The 18,776-nt window shown below is 39.3% G+C and overlaps 1 long non-coding RNA gene across 1 annotated transcript; it reads right to left on the bottom strand.

Moving 5' to 3' along the window:
- Nucleotides 1-13,352: 13,352 nt before the first annotated feature.
- LOC102082620 (uncharacterized) lies at nucleotides 13,353-17,351 on the bottom strand. The gene is made up of 3 exons (XR_002060704.2): nucleotides 17,057-17,351; nucleotides 15,139-15,171; nucleotides 13,353-13,529 (listed from the first exon to the last, which is right to left on the bottom strand). It is a non-coding gene; the product is annotated as an uncharacterized LOC102082620 (long non-coding RNA).
- Between the last annotated feature and the right edge of the window lie 1,425 nt (nucleotides 17,352-18,776).

Raw genomic sequence — 18,776 nt, 5'->3', positions numbered from 1 at the left:
CGGAAGAACATCACATCGAGAAGGCCCTGAGTAAATGTGGTTATCCCAGCTGGACCTTTGTCAAAGCTGGGAAGGCGCCTAAAGAAAGCTCCAGCCGATCCAGGAGAGAAGGACAACTGCTGCCTAAGCGAAAACCTGTAGTGATCCTGTATGTGTCCGGAGTATTCGAACAGTTGAGACGCATTTTTCCCAAACACTGCGTCTCTGTGGCTTTTAAACCCCAAAACACGCTGCACCAAAAATTGGTGCACCCCAAGGATTGGGTCCCCCGACACAAACGGAGTAATGTAACGTGCGCTGTGAAGTGCCACCAGGATGGCCATGATTTATATATCGGGGAAACAAAACAGCCTCTGGCAAAGCAGATGGCACAACACAGAAGCGCTAACAAGCCAAGATTCTGCATCCTGGACAGGAAGGAATGCTGGTTTGAGCGCGGAGTCAAGGATGTTTCTCCCAATGAAACACTACGTCCAGATGAACACAATTACCTTTTTGGGATTCTTATACAATGTTAAAGAGAATTACTCACAGACAACACACTCAGTACTAAAAACACTATGCACAGGACTCTCGATTTTGCATAGATGAAAGTGATAAAAACTGCTGACCTGATAAACCGGCTGATCCAGCCTTTTGTCCGAGCTGCAGTCAGTTACACAAACAGACTGAAGAGGGTGTGTTCTGTTCTGCAGGTAAAACAGAAGCAAACCCGTTCCTGTGAAATGAAAATGAAAGTGTCACAGGCTGGGCCTCTCTGAGTATGGTTTTGTATTCATTTCATGTTAGATTTGTGATTATAGTTCTTGTGTTATTCATATCTAGCTTTTAGTTGAGGTTAAAGGCAGCCATTATTTATTATTGTTTCCTTGGTTTCTATGTTTGAGTTCTTGTCTAGTTTTATCATGTGTTTTAGGTTTGTTAAGTTTGTGTAATCATGTCTAGTTTCCATGCTTCCTGTTTTATTTTGAAAAAGGTGTTGTGTTCTGTGTTCATGTGCTTAGTTTTACTCTCCCCTGTCCTGTCATTAGGTTCATGCATGTGAGCTGTTTGCCCTCGTGTTTTTCCTCTTCCCCTAATCACCTCCTGTGTATTTAAGTCCTCTGTTTTCAGTGTGTCATTGTCAGGTCTTCTGTTTTCAAGATTCAAGAGCTTTATTGTCAATACAGCAGTATACACAGTAGACAGTGTACCGAAATGCTGTTTCACCCTTAGCCCCCCATGGTGCATTTATAAATGTATAAAGGATATATCTCCAAGAGACATAAAACTAGGAATTACAAATAAATAACATGCTAAGTTTCGGTAAAAAGTAAGAGATAAAAAGTTACTAATTACTAACTATGCAATTCTATACAATACTATAATGGTAGCTATACAATATTAACTGTATGATAAACAAAGATAAACAAAGACAGGACAGAGACAATGCAAAATGGAATGTGCAGTAGGTATTGAATACCAGTTTCAAGTTATTGTCAGGATATTATTGATGAGACATGACAAAGACGTGTGCAAAATGCAAAATGTGCAAATATAATATAATTTAGGTGTGTGTTCAGAACTATGTGACTGAGTGTGCAAATAAGCATATTGTTCCCAGGTCCAGTTTGTAGTGGATTTTTGGTAGTTTTTGTTGTTTTTGAGTCTTTTGATGATTATTTGTAAGGTGTTTGTAGAGGTGTATGTTTATATCAGTCCTTTTGTGGTAGTGAGTTGAGGGCTCTGACTGCTTGGTGGAAGAAGCTCTTGCAGTGTCTGGTCGTTATGGTTTTAATGCGGCGGAACCGTCTGCCAGATGAAAGGAGGGAGAATAGAGCATGTGAGGGGTGGAAAGTGTCCTTCACTATGCTGTTCGCACGTCGAATGATGTGTCTGTCATAGAGTTGGGAGATGGATGTGAGAGGGCTTCCAATGATCCTCTCTGCTGTCCTCACTATCCGCTGCAGAGACTTCTTTTCAGCGAGGGTGCAGTTCCCATACCAGATAGTGATGTAGCAGCAGAGGATGCTCTCAATGGTTCCCCGGTAAAATGATGTGAGGATAGGAGGAGGGAGACTGGCCTTCTTCAGTTTCCTAAGAAAGTGAAGATGTTGTTGGGCTTTCTATATGATGGTGGTGGTGTTCAGGAACTTCACACTGTTGACCATCTCAACAGCAGATCCGTTGATGTGCAGTGGGGTGTGGGCCATTGAGCTCTTCCTGAAGTTAACAACCATCTCTTTAGTCTTCTGAACATTTAGAGACAGGTTGCTATTCTGACACCAGTCCACCAGGTGTTGTACCTCCTCTCTGTATTCAGACTCATCGTTGTTGGTGATGAGACCCACCACTGTTGGGTCATCTGCAAACTTGATGATGTGGTTTGAGCTGTACTGTGCAGTACAGTCATGTGTTAGCAGGGTGAACATCAGTGGAGCCCTGCCGCCATCCTGTGCTCAGTCTGATGACTTTGGAGGTTTTATTTCCTATGAAGACAGACTGGGTCCTGTCAGTTAGGAAGTCCAAGATCCAATTGCAGAGGGAGGTGTTTATTCCTAGTGAGTCCAACTTCTTTACCAGCTTTCCCTCGCCATAGTCACAGTCACGGTCATAGTTAGCTTTCATAGTTTGTTCCCAGTTTAGGTTTCTGTTTAGTTATTGCTCTTGTGCTGCCCTTGTTCTTGTTGGTTTTATTGATGATCATCAGCCACAATCAAAGGCTCGCTTTTTGTTTAAACTGCCGTTTCTGTCCAGTGTGTGCTTTTGGGTCCGTTTCTAAACCTCACCCGCCGTGACAGAAATCTTCTCTCTGCAGCATCTCCCTGCAGAGAATGGAGGCTGAGCTCAGTCAGAGCTCCAAGAGAGCCATGAATGAAGGTTTCCTCATGCTTCAGCTGTGTTCACAGTAACAGTCCATGAATCCTCTGATGATCACGCTCCACCTGTCAGCTAGTTAAAAATCATCAGAAAACAAGTGAAAGTTCCTCAGAGACTCTTTATAGGCCCCCACCTCCATTCAGAGGTGGTCTTTCCTTGTCACGAAAATGACCTGCTTGACTAGGGGACCCAAGGGTACATCTTTCTCCATCTTTACACCAATCTCTAAAGTCCCTTCCTGTCCAAAGTCCTGGAGAAAATTGCTTTCCTTCAGCTCCAAGCTTTGCTGGAAATTAATGGCATCTCAGAAACATTTCAGTCTGGTTTCAAAGCGCTGTAGCGCACTGAAAATGTGCTTGTGATTGTAATTGGCTTGAGAGAAATTCACTTATATGGGACACTGATCGCATGAGAAGTCCTGAGTCTAAAAGGATTGCAGCGAGTCAATCCAGTCCAAAAAACAAGGAATTGTTTTTCTTTAAAATGATGACGCCATCTTGCTGGTGATGGATGCTCGAATAGGTCGCGCGTGAGACTCCATTATCAGCAACATCTGGTATGAATGGGTGTGAATGAATGCATGTGACTGGACTGTGATGGACGGACTAAAAGTTTTGACTGACTTGATACTGAGACAAGACTGCACCAACTTTAGGATTAGTAAATGCTGACAAACAATTCACCCAGCCGGCAAGAGAAGGGTGGATGCTTCGCTTTGTTTTGTTTTGTTTTTGCAGGAGCAGGAGGATAAGAGAGACTGAAGAGGAGACGGTAGCTTCACATGAGAGTGTGGAACTGCAGACTTAACCCTTTGGTTGCTGATTTTGAGTTCTGAGATATGATGTCACTGACCTTCTCTTTTAATTTTCTAGCTCCGATGAATTGACACATGGGAGTGTGTCAAAACGGGGGGGGTGGAAGTTGAGTTTTAACATCAAACAATGGTTTTATGAACATTTTATGACTTTGTGTGTTTAATAATTTAGGTATGGTAAAACTTAAGCTTATAGTGTGTTAGACTTAGAAATGGTTCATTAATTTTTGATTTTTTTTACACACACATAGATAATGATTAGAATGAGTTCCTTGGTCAGAGAGTCCTGAACATAATATTCTAAACCAAATTTGCATCACCGAAAGAACAATGGATAATAATATTAGATTATCAAGGCTGGGGAGAGAGGTGTTTTGGTTTTCTGTCTCTTACAGAGAGGGGAACAGACACCAGACGGGGACACGGAGATATGAGGACCTTCACAGCAGAGACAGATGTAGGGACTGCCGAGACAGCAACTGGGGTCAAGTGTCATGGGGTTTGGGCTCCTCGAGAAGATGGATCCCATAAACACAGCAATAACCATGAAGGGGTTGGCCAAAATCTAGGAACACCAGACCAACGAGGTTCGAGAGGCTCTTGGTAAAAAGGGGGACACGGCGGTGACCCCAAAATACACAGATCTTTGTTTGAAATCGGGGCAGAATAATCCCCTGATCTGTGCACCGACTAAAGGGTGGTCTAACCCCGGAGGTCGAAGAAAGAAGAGCAGAGAATCACCCGACTGGAAGATACTGGTAGCTGCAGTGATAATAAAGGTTTAAAGCTCCTTAGACAGAGGTTCTAGTCTGAGTACATTTGAAAGGTATAAGGTGGCACCAAAATGGGAGTGGGAAACTGGAGCACAAAAATAAAGCTGTGGGAGAACTGGGGAGTGATGGGAGTGTTATCTATACTCTGTTGTGGTGATCACAATTTTTCTTGCATCTGAACTGCGTAAACACAGAGGTAATTCCACATATGGTCGACCCGTTAAAGGGGGACAGAGGGCCTCAGGACCAAGAAGAACTGGACCTTGTAACGCTGGAGTGTATGTTATAAGTGATCTCTTAAAAAAGAGATCAAAAGGGGGAATTGTGGGATTATTCTGTTATCATATGTTACCTTATATCTGTAATCAAAGTAGTTGAATTATGATACTGCTGTAGATCATATTATACCCTTTAATATAGAGTGTGTGATCAGTATGTAGTTTTAGTTTGCATTATACTTCTAACCTAAAAGAGTGTGAAAATCATTAGATCTATTGGATTGACCTGTATTACTCGACACTGTTGAATGTGTTACACTGTTTCTTGACATTTCATACTGCTGAATCATGAAGAGAATGTTGTGTGCAGGAGACCTTGTTCTGATAGCAGAAGAGACGACCACATTCCATACCCCCACCTTTACAGAGAGCATAAAAACAGGGAGCCGAGGTCATAACTTAGGCGCCATGTGAGAGAAAGAATGTGAATGTTTAGGCTTTTACGACTAGGTGGGGGCCACTAGAGGCTATAAGAAGCTGAGTAACCCGTCACCATTTTGAGACTTGCTGTGACCCTCTGCAGGCAGGTCTCCCCATCATGATGGTTCTTATGCTCTTAAGTGTTGAATTATATGGAAATAAATAATTGTTGATTGAGCATTTATACACCGAGTATTGTCCTTCCTTCAGCCCAAAGATTAAAAGAATTGGGAGATTTTAACATTCACACAAATCTTGTACTATCCTGTATAATGTTTAAAAACCTTAAGTTATTTTTACGTTTGTATCAACATTAAGTTTTAATAAAGCACCTGATTGTTTTGCTGTCATTTTCCCTACTTTTATTTGCTTGGATTGTTAATATATTAATGCAATATTTTAATCAAGGGACAAGTGAGGAAACACAGGCTCCAATTGAGTGGCGGGCGGAAAATGAGAGCCTTTTTACAGGAAAGAGAAATTCCTGTAAGACTGGATGGGAGTAAGTACTGACTTCTTTTGCTGCTCCCAGTTTTCTAGAGAAGGATTAGAGGAGCACATCTTATGATAACTAGCTATCGAAGTGACAGTGCAACATTCTTTTCCCTCAGGGACTTTGTTAGCTCTTCAGGCCTGACCATAACAGCTAAGCAAGCACAAAAGAAATGGAACAATCTGAAGGCAAAATACAAGGTAATGTTTTTTGTTTGTTATTTGGTAATTAAATGTACTTTGCCATTTAATAATAGAGTAATTGTATCTGTGATAATATAGTAATTAATACATATTTTCAGGAGCTTAGGGACTATTAAACCCCGATTCTTTTGTCCCCATGATAGAACAGAGAAAACCGACTCATAGTGTGTTAAAACATTTATATTTCTTTTTATTCAATCATCTTCCGGAAGACAGAGACCCCTGCACAGCTCAAACGCCAGTTGCAAGAGCTCTAACATTAGAATCATAAGCTGTGCCTCATATAGGTGTTATTTTGGTACTTTACACGTCACACAGTCTCAAACATTGCTTACATGGAAAGTTCCTCTTTTCTGTGTCTTATCTATTAATATGCCTGTGCACTACAACTTCCTGTTTTTCAGTCTGGCTGAGCACTTAGTTTGTGAGTCAAAAGTGGCCTTGCTCTACAAGCCTTCATTATTAAAGTACATAAAACAATCTAATGAGCAGATACACATTAAAAAATATTTATTTTGTCCTTAACAGTCCCCCTTTTTCATTTCTCACTTGAGGAATGAACTAATTCCTAATTTAGCACATTAAGTTTACTGCAATGCAATCCAATTGAATTTTATTTATATAGCGCCAAATCACAACAAAAGTCGCCTCAAGGCGCTTCATAGATACAGAGAAAAACCCAACAATCATATGACCCCCTATGAGCAAGCACTTTGGCAACAGTGGGAAGGAAAAACTCCCTTTTAACAGGAAGAAACCTCCGGCAGAACCAGGCTCAGGGAGGGGCGGGGCCATCTGCTGTGATTGGTTGGGGTGAGATAACAGAGACTTTGAGGAGAGAGACCTAATATTTAATAATCCACATTTCACTGTTTTACTCTTTGGTTCAGATGTGGATTCTGTATTTTTCTGTCTTTGTGATTGTTTATGTTTAAGTTGTTTATTGCTGGATTTTAGTTTGTTTTTGTCTGTTTGGGAGCTGACATAGTCTCTATGGAGAAGGGTTTTTGCCAGGGGTACCATAAGGAGAGAAGCTCCAGAGAGGCATGTTCCATGTTAAAAGCTAAAATATAACAAAAGAGATTATGCTAAACAAACAAAACCTTTCAATTGCCCAACCTTATCTGTCCCCTCAACGGGTTGTATGTTTTCAATGTTTCCTCATTATTTTGTCATAAAAATAAATCAAACAAATAAATCAAGCTGTGTGACAGCACCTTGCATTTACGCCGGGCTGTGAGCTGCCCTAAATCTAATTCCTTCACCCCCTTTTCAACTAGAATCCCAGTTTAAAACCACTCCTGACTTCTCTCAGTGCACACTGTAAACTCCAAAAGATACAATTAGCCTTTTCCTGGTAAAAGGTCTTACTTTACTTTTGTCCCTGGTTTGGAAACAGCCTCTATAAAGTTAACCCATTTCATCTTTAAAACTTAGGCCTGGTTTCTTCGCTCCCTTTAACGGGTAGCGCATATCCGGCCCCGAATACTGTGTTTGGGCAATTTGCGTAACATAGAAATCCTGCAGCTATTCGTAAAGTCCTTCTCATTACTTTTATGCTCCCATTATAACCTGTGTCTAACAAGCTTTTGATCTTCTTTGCAATGTAAACAACTAGGTGTCTTTGTGCTCTGTTCTTCTTCTTGGGTCCCCCCTTTGTCTGGTTGATTCTGTTCGGTCTCGGGCTTCCAGGATTCTCGCCACCCTTGTGGTCGCTGTGGTCCTGAAATCTTCTCCTGTAAACGATAGAAAACAAAAAGCCTCTCTCTGCTACACCTCACTAATCTACTGTGTTCATCTAAGGTTCCTTTAATCATTCAAAGTTGGTTCACAATATCATGTTCTGGGCTCTGTCCTTTACAGGGAGTGCAGAATTATTAGGCAAATGAGTATTTTGTCCACATCATCCTCTTCATGCATGTTGTCTTACTCCAAGCTGTATAGGCTCGAAAGCCTACTACCAATTAAGCATATTAGGTGATGTGCATCTCTGTAATGAGAAGGGGTGTGGTCTAATGACATCAACACCCTATATCAGGTGTGCATAATTATTAGGCAACTTCCTTTCCTTTGGCAAAATGGGTCAAAAGAAGGACTTGACAGGCTCAGAAAAGTCAAAAATAGTGAGATATCTTGCAGAGGGATGCAGCAGTCTTAAAATTGCAAAGCTTCTGAAGCGTGATCATCGAACAATCAAGCGTTTCATTCAAAATAGTCAACAGGGTCGCAAGAAGCATGTGGAAAAACCAAGGCGCAAAATAACTGCCCATGAACTGAGAAAAGTCAAGCGTGCAGCTGCCAAGATGCCACTTGCCACCAGTTTGGCCATATTTCAGAGCTGCAACATCACTGGAGTGCCCAAAAGCACAAGGTGTGCAATACTCAGAGACATGGCCAAGGTAAGAAAGGCTGAAAGACGACCACCACTGAACAAGACACACAAGCTGAAACGTCAAGACTGGGCCAAGAAATATCTCAAGACTGATTTTTCTAAGGTTTTATGGACTGATGAAATGAGAGTGAGTCTTGATGGGCCAGATGGATGGGCCCGTGGCTGGATTGGTAAAGGGCAGAGAGCTCCAGTCCCACTCAGACGCCAGCAAGGTGGAGGTGGAGTACTGGTTTGGGCTGGTATCATCAAAGATGAGCTTGTGGGGCCTTTTCGGGTTGAGGATGGAGTCAAGCTCAACTCCCAGTCCTACTGCCAGTTTCTGGAAGACACCTTCTTCAAGCAGTGGTACAGGAAGAAGTCTGCATCCTTCAAGAAAAACATGATTTTCATGCAGGACAATGCTCCATCACACGCGTCCAAGTACTCCACAGCGTGGCTGGCAAGAAAGGGTATAAAAGAAGAAAAACTAATGACATGGCCTCCTTGTTCACCTGATCTGAACCCCATTGAGAACCTGTGGTCCATCATCAAATGTGAGATTTACAAGGAGGGAAAACAGTACACCTCTCTGAACAGTGTCTGGGAGGCTGTGGTTGCTGCTGCACGCAATGTTGATGGTGAACAGATCAAAACACTGACAGAATCCATGGATGGCAGGCTTTTGAGTGTCCTTGCAAAGAAAGGTGGCTATATTGGTCGCTGATTTGTTTTTGTTTTGTTTTTGAATGTCAGAAATGTATATTTGTGAATGTGGAGATGTTATATTGGTTTCACTGGTAAAAATAAATCATTGAAATGGGTATATATTTGTTTTTTGTTAAGTTGCCTAATAATTATGCACAGTAATAGTCACCTGCACACACAGCTATCCCCCTAAAATAGCTAAAACTAAAAACAAACTAAAAACTACTTCCAAAAACATTCAGCTTTGATATTAATGAGTTTTTTGGGTTCATTGAGAACATGGTTGTTGTTCAATAATAAAATTATTCCTCAAAAATACAACTTGCCTAATAATTCTGCACTCCCTGTAAATTTGAATGCCTCAGTCCTCACAGAGGATTGGCTGCCTGGGGACCTGGCAGAAATATATAGAAATACTATGATTAAGCATAAATACTACATTAAGCACAAATCCTATAAAAAGCAGAAATACTATATTAAGCAATATAAAAATCCTATAAAAAGCAAAAATACTGTACTATGATTTGGTAGAAAAACTATAATTAATCAGAAATACTATATTTGGCAGAAATACTATATTTAGCACAAATCTTATAAAACAGCAGAAATGCTATGATTTAGCGCAATAGTAATAACTTAAACAGAAAAATTGGAAAAGCAAAATGGACAGCTGAAAAAATACTGTACATGCTAAGGGTCCCTCAAATATACTTGTTAAATGAAAAAAATCGGCAAAAAAAATATAGCAACCACACAATCACAAATATGGACACATATGGAAACACACATGCACAGAGAGACACACACACAAGATCCAATTCAGTCAATCAGTCTAAATATATTGAATTTGAATCTTACAATGAGATCATCCCATAAAAAGGCTTTCTCTCTCTCTCTCTCTCTGTCACACACACACACACACACACACACACAAGATCCAATTCAGTCAACCAGTCTAAATATATTGAATTTGAATCTTACAATGAGATCATCCCATAAAAAGGCTTTCTCTCTCTCTCTCTCTCTGTCACACACACACACACACACACACACACATTCCTGTCATGCATGCTGACTGAGGACCGGGTAAATGCACTACCAAAGTGAGGACCACCATTTCTGCTACACTTGCAGACAAACCTTTGCCATTTTTGAACACTGGGTGGCTCTCTGACACCAAAAATCACCTCAAAATCTTAAAACACTCAAGTAGAAAAAAAACTTATTTTACTATTAGAATGAGGACATGGCCATAGGGTGCTATTCGGGTGATTTTTCACCAGGGGGTGCTTTTGAGTTTGTTTCTGTCTGTACAAATTTGTTTCTTTTCCAGTTACTCTCTTCTATTTTCTATTTTAGTGCAACCAAATAATGTGTAAGTTAAACAATTTGAAATTTACACATAAACAGAATACCAAATAACTTCCCAGAAAGCTGCAACAAAAGCAAACTCTATTTATTACACAATGAAACATCAATTCCAGAAGGGTAACAGTTGTTAGGTCAGCAATTGTTAAGTCTCATGACTTACACCAACAAAGTGATCATTAAGTACTTGATTTGTTTGTATGCCTGCCAAAAGGACAAGTCAGAAAAGCTGATAACCGTCTTTGTACTGCTGTTTTCTCCACTCCACTCCATGGCCTCTTGACCTTCACACAGGGTTTCTCTACAAATAACACAAAACACAATGTGGACGGTTAACTTTACAACATATATGCAACTGTAGACTTTATTACAAACTGGGTTCTGCTTGTATATATTTACAGGAAATGCCTAACCCAACTGTAGGCTGAACGGTTTACTCAAAAATTTGTACCCAAGATATGTAGTAAGCACTTTAAAATTTAGTATTTTAAAGATTACAGAAACATGGGATCAATTATTGAGTAATGTACTTACAAAATGAAACAACAGCCAATTGACTTTGATACATTTTGTTTTCACAGCTACTTATTGCATTTAGGCAAATCAGATACTAACTAGTTACTGCTGGTAAAGTAATTCACCATAAAACTATTTTTGTAAAAAAAACAAAAAAAACAACAACAAACTGTCAGACTTTAATAATTGCAATTGTCTTAAATAAGGCAAATATTATAATACCTGATCAATCATGATTATTGAGAAGTGTACTAAAACAGGCTGGTTTTTCAAAAGAAGATAAAACTGTAATATTGAAAAAATATGAAGTATCTGAAGTATTTGAAGCCTAATCCTGAAAGTAGAGATAGTGTCTGTCTCCTGAACCCAAACTGGAAGCTGGTTCCAGTGTATGTGAGGAGCAGGATTTTGAATTCTGGATTTAACAGGAAGCCAATGAAGGGAAGCCAATACAGGAGAAATCTGCTCTCTCTTTCTAGTCCCTGTCAGTACTCTTGCTGCAGCATTTTGGATTAACTGAAGGCTTTCCAGGGAGTTTTTAGGACATCCAGATAATAATGAATTACAGTAGTCCAGCCTGGAAGTAATAAATGCATGAACTAGTTTTTCAGCGTCACTCTGAGACAGGATATTTCTAATTTTAGAGATATTGCACAAATGGAAGAAAGCAGTTTCACATATTTGTTTAATATGTGCGTTGAAGAACATATCCTGGTCAAAAATGACTCCAAGGCTTCTCACAGTGTTACTGGAGGCCAAGGTAATGCCATCCAGACTAAGAATTTGGTTAGATACCATATTTCTAAGATTTTCAGGGCTGAGTAAAATAACCTCAGTTTTATCTGAATTAAGAAGCAGAAAATAAGAGACCATCCAGGTCTTTGTGTCTTCAAGGCATTCCTATAGTTTATCTAACCATGAAACAGGAAGCGATACGATACTGCTGAGCCAACACCAAATTAGGTAAATCATGGGACCTTTAACAGAAATTTTCTTTCACTATATTATAAGACATTTTCAGACTGTATTTTCCTTCGTTTTCATTTCAGAGTTTTGAAATGACCTGCAGAACGCTGCCATGTGTATTGTAGTGTTGTTCTTGCAACACAGCAGGTTAAACTAGTCCCTTACCAGAATAGGTAGCCTAACTAATCATAGATGTAACAATGAATGTGAAGCATTAATTCTTTCAGCTGCACCCTTTAGGGGTCGCTACAGCGGATCATCTGCCTCCATCTCACCCTATCCTGGTCACTCCCAATGAAAACCTACAGCTCAGCCTCCTGTCTTTTTGTTAGAGCCATTATCTCCAAATCATACATCATAGCTTGCCTCACTACCATCTTGTAAAGCTTACCTTTCGCTCTTGCTGCTTTATTCTGTCACACATCACCCCTGACACCCATCTCCACCCACTCCACCCTGCCTGCATTCTCCTCTTCAACTCAATGTGAAGCGATATTTAAATATTTTTATTAATTTATGTCTACTTACCAATGAAATAATTCTGGATCAATATTATCAAGAGTTTTGTGTTTGTGTAGGCATATATTCTGCCACAGAGGACAAAACTATAAGGAAATAAAGTCATGTCTACAACCTGATTCATATACTGCAAACAGAAAACATTAAATACATTTAAAGCTTAAAACATCTCACCCTTTGCTTTGGCCACTTTGGTTTTTCCCCTTTTCCTCAGAGCCAGTCTTGCTTCCTTGCTCTTTTCTAAAACAGAAACAGACAAACAATGGTAGCTGTTATTGTACAAAGCAGATTGTACTGGAATAGAATTTGAGTAGAATACATACAGTGTCACTACATGTCAGACAAATGCTTAAACTCACCATCTACATCTGAACTCTCTTCACTGGTGTGCTCCGGTCTCTTTTGAGAGGAGAAATGCTCAGAACGTCTACCTGAAAAACAGAAACATTCATGTGCCACATCTTCCTAATTCACTGAGTTTTTGTACTGAATGACTCTGTGAAAAACCTGACCTTCATCCATCTCACTGCCTCCTCCTTTCTCATTTCTCTGGGGGACACGGAGTAGCTGCTGTGGGACTTTCATCTATAAGTGATACCAGATGTCAAATATTAGCCATCAGGAGTCACGAAAAACTTCAAACACAAACAGTATTGTTGACAAATATGACAAAAAAAAAGATGCAACAACAACGTGCAAAGAAGCTATCTCAACTTCTCCAAGTATCACTATGTCATCCTAGAAATGAAATTACTCTTCTTTTAGTTAAGATAATTAAAAAAATGCAGCACAGCCATTCAAAGGTGGCATTTGTGTAAACATGCACTGGACAAATGTAACAGTTTTTAATTTAGAATCTGGGTTGTGGTGATAAAACCGCAGATCTCTGAGATGTCCTTTTTTCATGTGTTGTGAGTCTAGTTCTTGCTGTATAGAGTGAGTGTACATGATCAAGTGTTATCTGTTGTATAGATTACTGAGCACTGAACTCAGCCAATAGTGTGTTTATTTGGCTGTAACATGCCACCCAGTTCATTTTACCATTAGGTAACCAAGCTAACAGGTTAACGTCACTCTCTAATATTAGTCAATGTCACATACATAACTTGCAGTTGCATAGCAGTTTATCACAAATGCAGCTTATTCATGAGGCAGTATACCAACAGCTGTACTAGTGAGCAGGTAACACTTACCACAATTATCAGAACAGCCGTCATCGCTGCATGCGAGGGCCACATTATCGTCTGCAATGTAAATATTGAAAGGATGCAATTATATGTGGACATTTTTTATGAAGAGAGAAGTCTATAACATGACATTACTGTAAAATGTATAACCTAAGCTCATTTCTATTGTCATGAGTTTTAACCTCCTATGACCTGAACTCTTTCATGGCATTTTTAATTTCTCTTTGCTATTTGGGCTGACTGGGACCTGATGTAAAAACAAAGAATTATCTGAATTTTTTTTACCTCTCTTGTTTCTGAGAACAATGAGATCCACATATGAGGGCATTTGTTTTAAATTTTGATAGAACAGTGGCAGTATAATGTCCTCGTAAGTGGATATCTTTCCCTTGTAGAGCAAAATTTAGTATTTTGGTCGAGACAACCCAAAATGTGATGTCCACATATGTGGACACCAGGTCCGAGGAGGTTAAAATACACAACACTAACAATGCACCATAAAACAACAAGCAGGAGATCATGAATAGAAGACTAATCTTATCTTAAAACCAGTGCCCATTTAAATTTAAGATGATGCCAATCAGGATTCAGTTTGAGGACCTCTAGTAAGAAATTCGTTCTCTCCTGAAAAGGGAAAAGCTGTTTCTCCAAACAGGGATTTAAGTGACATCAGCTTCCAGCTGGAAGCTAACGAAGCCAAAAACTAAATACGACCATAAGATCACTGAGCATGTGGGAAACCTGGTTAATAGGCATTTTTTAAATTTGTTTCGGAAAAATACATTTATTAAAATCATCAACCAAAAATTTCTTTAAAACATACCACTGCTGTGATGCTGACTTTGTCCTATTGCTTGATTATATACCATGAGACGGTGCTTGTAAACACACCTTATACATGAAATTAAATGTAAAATAAATTCTCAGTGGATAAAACTATCTGTTGCATAAATAAATTGAATAAATCCAAATAAATTTGTCATTTGAAAATCTGCTCACCATTTCAACCTGCTTAATAACATAATGTTTCACATGTGAAAAGATACATTTTTAAAGTTATAAGACTTCATTGAGCTCATGTATTCCTGGCTGTGAGTAAAATAAGATGTTATGGCATGACCGTGGTATCAGACTGCAGAGGACTGCAGAGGACTGCACAGGTCTGCAATGTGGACACAGGCTGCAAACAAACGTTACGTTCAACAGCTTTTTGTCTTTATTCAAACCTTCATATTCATCCACCTCTGTCCTGTTTCTTTTGTCTGTTTGGGACTGTTTCTCATATCTGGCTTACATCATTTATATTATAGAATGCTGAGTTTCAACCATGTGTTGTCCTTGTGCCATTTTCAGGTACAGAGACTTCAAATGATTTTCTGATCAATGCCTGTTTTATTTACATTTTATGCAGAACGTGGGGCCAACGTGACACACATGAGTATTGTTCTAGCAGCAGTTGTTCATATTAAGAGCAACAAAGAATCACATTTAGAAAACAGTCACGTCTGATCTAAGAATCACCTGTTCCCACCTTAACTGATAATGATTCTTAATGCATATTATAGTTTGTAGTATCTGTTGTTTGGTCTGTTGTTTGACACTCCTACGTACGATTCAGTAACGATTAAAGACTACATGTTCAAATATTCGATAAGAAGGCACATACCTGTGTTTGGCTTGCTGCCGTGGCTTCCTTCACCTAATACCAAAGACAAAAATCAAAGTTACTTCTCAGCTTTATTTAAATAATCCAGTTACAGTCAATAATGACTTGGAGGTGATACAGTACAACTGCACCAACAGTTTTGATGCAGCCCATTACCCATGTGTAACACATAACTGGACTACACTGTGCTCCCCACCGTTTCCACCTCATTTTTCTTTTCATTCATTTACAGTAGCTCACCTCAATAAATCTACAGGTGTCTTAACAGTGAGCGCTCATGCTGGTGAACCTGCTCTACAAACTGTGACCTACAACTCTATCAAATTTAAAGTAAAACAAAACAAAACAAAAAAAACATGGAGCATCACAATGTTTCACCCGATTTAGATATAGTAGTATTAGGCATTTAAAAAAGTGTGTCATATAGGATAGCTTATATGCCTTCTGATGGCTACACTGTTAGAGTGACATCATTTCCTTTTTTAACATACTTTTATTAATTACTCTCTGTACATAAAACAATATTAGGACAGCATGTTATTGTTGCCTCCAAGGTGAGTCTTATTATAACACTAAAACATAGCAGCCAAAGAGACAACACATAAACACACTTTCAATTGTTGGAAGGCACAATTATAACACACTATACAAAGGCTTACATTTTGTATAAGCATGTACATTATTTGCTTTGAATAGCCAAATGAATACTACATGACAGCCTTGATGTTCCACAGAAAAACACTGTCTGAAGCCCACTTCAGCAGCAGAGCCCAGGCCTTCTGTCCAGTTATGTTTGACAGTGAAAAACAAACGTGAGGAATAAGACAAACGAGGCTAAACGGAGCACGCTGCTCAGCTGGGTCATGCTGATGTGCGGCTACGCCAGTAAATATACTGGACGGACAGACGCTGCTCACTGAAACATCGACACCACCATAAAACTCCATGTTGGCGTAAACATGTGGGAACGTTTATATTTGATGGATAAAGCAGGACAATGATTTCAATCATTTTGGATTGTAAACACTTTAAGACAACGAAAGTTGAAGCATTGCTACACGCATGCGTCACACTTCAGTCATTTCCTTTACATATTTTGAAATGCTAACTTGATAGATGTTATAGCTGGGCGACTGAGGTTGGGTTTTAACAAAAGATTAAAGCGCTCGGAATAAAAGTGCCTTTCGACTAAATCTAGGCTAAAACTGTGACTTAAAAAGAAGGGAAAAAACCCAGTCAAGCTATAAAATGCCTTAAAGAGATACCCTAAATAAAACGGTAAAAACCACAGTTTGGCCGCTTGTTATCTTTAATAAAGTTTGTGAACAATTAAAAAGAATTCCACTAAGCTGTCTTCTTAAAAGGCTGGAACTCACACAGGTCTGCAACCAAAACACTGCATAGGATTTTTCATTATAGGCTTTTACTCACTGAAACCAAGAAAAATCTCTAACTTCAGGTTTTCTTGCAAAAATCATGTTTTTACTGTAATTAAGCGTACATTTTTCCCCTTTAAACTGAAAACCAGATCCAATAATTACTTCTTACGTTAATTTTATATTTCTAAGAGCGAGGCTAAAGAGAAATACAGAGAAAATGCCAGGAATTGAGGGGGAGGGGACGGTAGGTTTGGCATAAAATTTAGTGTTAAATATACCACGAAGGAATTGTTTTTTGTTCCTATGTTCAATTATAAGAAAAATTATATATATATAAATTATATATATAGCATAGTTAATTGTAATAAAATATAGATTGAGACGAACTTTATGCATTGTTCAATTAAAAAAAGTATATTTACTGGCGTGTCATTAAGTTTAAAAAAAAAATTAAACTTAATGTAAGATACTTTTTTCTTTCGTTTCTTAGAAAAACAGCATTTGCACAGTTTTCATATAGCAAAAATGTGAAATCTTACCTGCAGAAAGCTTTGCAGTCTTCAGAGCTCCACTTAAACGGCCACTCCGACTGTGGACTGAATGACGTCACATGCCCTGCAAAAGTTTGCGAGCTGCAGTGCAGGTGCACAGGGGGAGGGGGAGGGTCACTGATGGAGCAGCAGAGAGAGCCAAAGTTTTCTCCTCAGCTCTGACTCTCAAACCTGATTTACAGGCTACAATATATGAAATAAAGGAAGCCTGACATTTATTTTAACTACAATTTAGTACACATTATGAAATAACAGAAGAAAATTTATCTAAAGTAAGATTTAGTTTTACAGTCTATTTTAACTTTAATTATATCAGTAGTTGAAAGAGTCATTACCATATTATTTATTTATTTTACACACACACACTAAACAGCTATATTAGGTACACCTTGCTAGTCTTGGTTTGGACTCTCTTTTGCCTTCAGACCTGCCAAAGTGCTGGAAACATTCGCCCGCCCCTCCCCCAGGGCATCGGTTAAGTTGGGAGCAGAGTGAACTACAATTCTCTGCTCAGTTCTGACTCTGGCGTATTGTATTGGCCTGAATACATGAAACATAGGAACCCTGACATGTTTTACTACAATTTAGTACAAATTATAAAAGCACATACTAAGATTTATCTAAAGTAAGATTTAAATTTACAGCCTAATTTTACTTTATATACATAAGTAGTGGAAAAGTACTTAGTATTTATCTAAAAGTATTATTACCATAGGGAAAAAAAATACATATATATACACACACAGTGGACTCATTGCGAGCCCTTCAGGAGGCGAAATGATGCAGTTTAATGCAAAATACGTATTTCATCTGCTATGATGGGAAAGCCAGATATTTCATAGATGAAACTTTGAAATATCTTGCTTTTGATGATGATCAAACATTATTTTTTCTGTATAAGCATTTTTATAGTAGCTTAGTGTAACTAGTTTGAAAATAATGACAGAAGGCTGTGGACAGTTATGTTCTTTCTGAATAGAAAACAGAAATACGCATAAGATGCTGAGCACTTGTTGGCCCTTTTGCCTTTGCTCTGTGCTCCGTCTCATCCCAAAACATCTCCAATGGGATTGGGTTAGGTGACTGTGGAGGCCATCTGGTAGGCACTCCATCACTCTCCTTCTGGGTCACAGAGCCCTTACACAGTCTGGAGGTGTGTTTGGGGTCATTGTCCCGTTGAAAAATAAATGATGGTCCAACTAAACACAGACCAGATGGGATGGCATGTCACTGCAGGATGCTGTGGCAGCCATGCTGGTACAGTGAGCTTTCAGTTTTGAATGACTCCCCAACAGTGTCACCAGCAAAGCCCCCCACACCATCACACCAACTCCTCGATGCTTCACAGTGGGGGCCACGCATGCTGAGACCATCCATTCACCTTTTCTGCGTCGCACAAAGACATGGCAGGTAGAACCAAAGTTGGACTCATCAGACCAAAGCACAGATGTCCACTGGTCTAATGTCCATTCCTTGTGATTCTGGTGACTCGGATGAATGTATCCTCAGCAGCAGAGGGGACTCTTGCTCTTCCTTTCCTGGGGCGGGCCTCATGTGAGACAGTTTTGTCGTAGTGCTTGATGTTTTGTGCGACTGCATTTGGGGACACATTCAAAGTTTTAGCATTTTTCCAGATTGACTGACTTTCAGTTCTTAAAGTAATGATGGACTGTAGTTTCTCTTTACTTAGCTGATTGGTTGTTGCCAT

Source organism: Oreochromis niloticus, unplaced genomic scaffold (assembly GCF_001858045.2).
Source record: "Oreochromis niloticus isolate F11D_XX unplaced genomic scaffold, O_niloticus_UMD_NMBU tig00002678_pilon, whole genome shotgun sequence".
Lineage (NCBI taxonomy): Eukaryota > Metazoa > Chordata > Actinopteri > Cichliformes > Cichlidae > Oreochromis > Oreochromis niloticus.
The sequence above is the reverse complement of the archived record's forward strand: the minus strand, read 5'-3'. Positions and strand labels throughout refer to the sequence as shown.